Here is a 4,080-nt window from a genome sequence, read left to right as displayed (position 1 = left end):
ATGATTCTTTACAGGGTGCGGTGGGGATGGGGGTGGGGGGGGGGGAGAACTTTGCTCTGTAGGACTTATCCTTAGGGGCTGCAGGAAAGTGGCTCATTGGCCGTGGTTGGCAGCTCATCTAGGAGAAGGAAAACTCTGATCTCAGACCTCCACCGCCTTGTGGCTTTACCCACTCATGGGGAGGGCTTCAGAAACAAACCCTGAGGATAAGTCCGGAGCTAAAGTCCCTCAGGTAGTCCTACACTGAGTTCAGCGATAACTGGCAACTCCCGTGATGCTGCTGGTGCCAAACTGTGTCGCATCCTTTATCTACCATTCCTTTGCATTTACCAGCTGAATGGAGAGGAGGAGCCCGCTGCTCGGACAACAGCTTGCTCTCCACATCATCCTGTCCTGGCCTGCGTACCCGTTTACATACACAACCAGACTGCAACACCCATGGTCGACCCCAACCAACAGAGGGCCTCAGTCTCTCAGGGGTCTGCTTGTTACAAACCTACCCAATCTCCCTGAAATACAGTGAGTAGTCTAGATTCTGTGAAATCAACTAAAATTTTATGGAAAAATTCTGTTGGGTTGGACTGTTTAATTGTCATTATCTCTCTGTTTAATTATTATTTTCTTTGCAGCTTAACAATTAGCTAAAAATTAAACGCCTGCTTGTATTTTATATAATTACTTATATACGTGCAAATGTTTATTGTTTCCTAGCGGTCATAGCGTGTATATGTGTTTATTCAGTATGTCCCTGAGTGGTTACGTTTGTATGATTCTGAAAAGCCCTGGAAGATTCCCTGGTGCTGCATTATTTGAATGGGGGTCTGATTGGCTGACTCGTATGGGCAAATTTGAAGAGAATATTTCTCATCTATGAGTACAAGAAGAGTTGAGCATGAGATTGCACCGTCTTCTTTCTTTCTGCTTCTCTCTGCCTTCACTTAGTAGACCTCTTCCATTTTTCGAATTTCTTTGCTTAATAAAACGATTGTGAAGCAACAAGTTCTATGCCTCTGTTCTGACTTTGAGAGAACCTCACATTAAAAACATCAGAATCCAATAATTCCTCAATGCAGAATTTAACGTGCCTGAGTAAATATGACAGGCGCTAGAACATGTGAGCTTAGATGTATATTTGTGTTCAGATGCACTTCGATATAATTCTAAATCTGTCTCAGTGAGGCATTTATCATGGGAGACAGAGATGGGCTCATTGGATGGGGTATTGGATAGGGATGCTGCGTAGAGTTTTGGATGGGGCTGTTGGGTGTTAGATGGGGGTTGGATGGAGATGTTGCTTGCCGATGTCGGTTAGGTTGTTGGATGGGGTGTTGAATGGGATGTTGGATGAGGGTGTTAGGTGGTTTTGGACGGGTGTTGGATGGGGTTGTTGGGTGCGGTGTTGGTTGGGAGTGTTGGATGGGATATTGGGTGTGGGAGTTAGGGGTGTTGGATGTGTGTATTGGATGGGGAAATTAGATGGGGAGTTGGATGTGTGTATTGGATGGGGAGTTGGATGTGTGTATTGGATGGGGGTGGTGGATGGGGAGGTGGATGGGGTGTTGGATGTGGGTGTTAGGTGGGATTCAGATTTAGATTTATTTATCATATGTATATTGAAACACAGTGAAACGTACCATTTACTTTAACAACCAACACAACCTAAGGATGTCCTGGGGGCAACCTGGAAGTGTCATCATACATTCTGGAATCAACATACAGGACTATGTAAATCTTATGCATATACTCTATATATAGCTAGGGTGCCTAAGATTATTGCACAATATTCTGGTAATTTTGTGTATTGTAAGGTATAATTGGAGTAAGGGGATATATGAGGCTATCAGGCAAGAACTTGGAAGCATAAATTGGGAACAGATGTTCTCAGGGAAGTGTATGGAAGAAATGTAGCAAATGTTCAGGGGATAGTTGCATGGCGTTCTGCATAGGTATGTTCCAATGAGACAGTGAAAGGATGGTAGGGTACAGGAACCGTGGTGTACAAAGGCAGTTGTAAATCTAGTCAAGAAGAAAAGAAGAGCCTACGAAAGGTTCAAAAAACCAGGTAGTGATAGAGATCTAGAAAATTATAAGGTTAGCAGGAAGGAGCTTAAGAAAGAAATTAGGAGAGCCAGAAGGCATTGGCGGATAGAATTAAGAAAAACCCCAAGGCATTCTACAAGTACGTGAAGAGCAAGAGAGAATAGGACCAATCAAGTGTGACAGTGGAAAAGTGTGTATGGAATCGGAAGAGATAGCAGAGGTACTTAATGAATACTTAGCTTCAGTATTCACTATGGAAAAGGATCTTGGCGATTGTAGGGATGACTTACAGTGGACTGAAAAGCTTGAGTATGTAGATATTAAGAAAGAGGATGTGCTGGAGCTTTTGGAAAGCATCAAGTTGGATAAGTCACCGGGACCGAACGAGATGTACCCCAGGCTACTGTGGGAGGTGAGGGAGAAGATTGCTGAGCCTCTGGCAATGATCTTTGCATCATCAATGGGGATAGGAGAAGTTCTGGAGGATTGGAGGGTTGTGGATATTGTTCCATTATTCAAGAAAGGGAGTAGAGATAGCCCAGGAAATTATAGACCAGTGAGACTTACTTCAGTGGCTGGTAAGTTGATGGAGAAGATCCTGAGAGGCAAGATTTATGATTTAGGAGAGGCATAATATGATTAAGGATAGTCAGCATGGGTTTGCGAAAGGCAGGTCGTGCCTTACGAGCCTGATTGAATATTTTGAAGATGAGACCAAACACATTGATGAAGGGAAAGCAGTAGATGTAGTGTATATGGATTTCAGCAAGGCATTTGATAAGGTACCCCATGCAAGGCTTATTGAGACAGTAAGAAGGCATGGGATCCAAGGGGACATTGCTTTGTGGATCCAGAACTGGCTTGCCCACAGAAGGCAAAGAGTGGTTCTAAACGGGTCATATTCTACATGGAGGCCGGTGACCAGTGGTGTGCCTCAGGGATCTGTTCTGGAACCCCTTCTCTTTGTGATTTTTATAAATGACCTGGATGAGGAAGTGGAGGGATGGGTTACTAAGTTTGCTGATGACACTAAGGTTGGGGGTGTTGTGGATAGTGTGGAGGGCTGTCAGAGGTTACTGCGGGACATCGATAGGATGCAAAACTGGGCTAAAAGTGGCAGATGGAGTTCAACCCAGATAAATGTGAAGTGGTTCATTTTGGTAGGTCAAATATGATGGCAGAATATAGTATTAATGGAAGACTCTTGGCAGTGGAGGATCAGAGTGATCTTGGGGTCCAAGTCCATAAGACACTCAAAGCTGCTGCGCAGGTTGACTCTGTGGGTAAGAAGGCGTACGATGCATTGGCCTTCATCAATCGTAGGATTGAGTTTAGTAGCCGAGAGGTAATGTTGCAGCTATATAGGACCCTGGTCAGACCCCACTTGGAGTACTGTGCTCAGTTCTGGTCGCCTCACTACAGGAAGGATGTGAAAACCATAGAAAGAGTGCAGAGGAGATTTACAAGTATTTTGCCTGGATTGGGGAGCATGCCTTTTGAGAATAGGTTGAGTGAATTCGGCCTTTTCTCCTTGGAGCGACGGAGGATGAGAGGTGACCTGATAGAGGTGTATAAGATGATGAGAGGCATTGATCGTGGGCACAGTTTTAAGGTGCTTGGAAGCAGGTACAGAGGAGATATCAGGAGTAAGTTTTTTACGCAGAGAGTGGTGAGTGCATGGAATGGGCTGCCGGCAATGGTAGTGGAGGTGGATACGATAGGGTCTTTTAAGAGACTCCTGGACAGGGACATGGAGCTCAGAAAAATAGAGGGCTATGGATAACTCTAGGTAATTTCTCACGTAAGGACATGTTCGGCACAGCTTTGTGGGCCAAAGTGCCTGTATTGTGCTGCAGGTTTTCTATGTTTCTATGTACTGCCACTGCAATACCTTAAAACAAAAAATAACAAAAATTTCATGGAATATGTGAGTGATGATAACCCTGTTTCTGATGTGCATTTCTATTGTGGACTGCGAGTGGGAAGGGGACAGGAAGAGGGGAGTCTTAGTTGGGAAAAGGGGAAGGGAGAGGGGAGAGG

The sequence above is a fragment of the Mobula birostris genome, chromosome 9, assembly GCF_030028105.1.
Source record: "Mobula birostris isolate sMobBir1 chromosome 9, sMobBir1.hap1, whole genome shotgun sequence".
NCBI lineage: Eukaryota > Metazoa > Chordata > Chondrichthyes > Myliobatiformes > Myliobatidae > Mobula > Mobula birostris.
Note: the sequence above shows the minus strand (reverse complement) of the source record.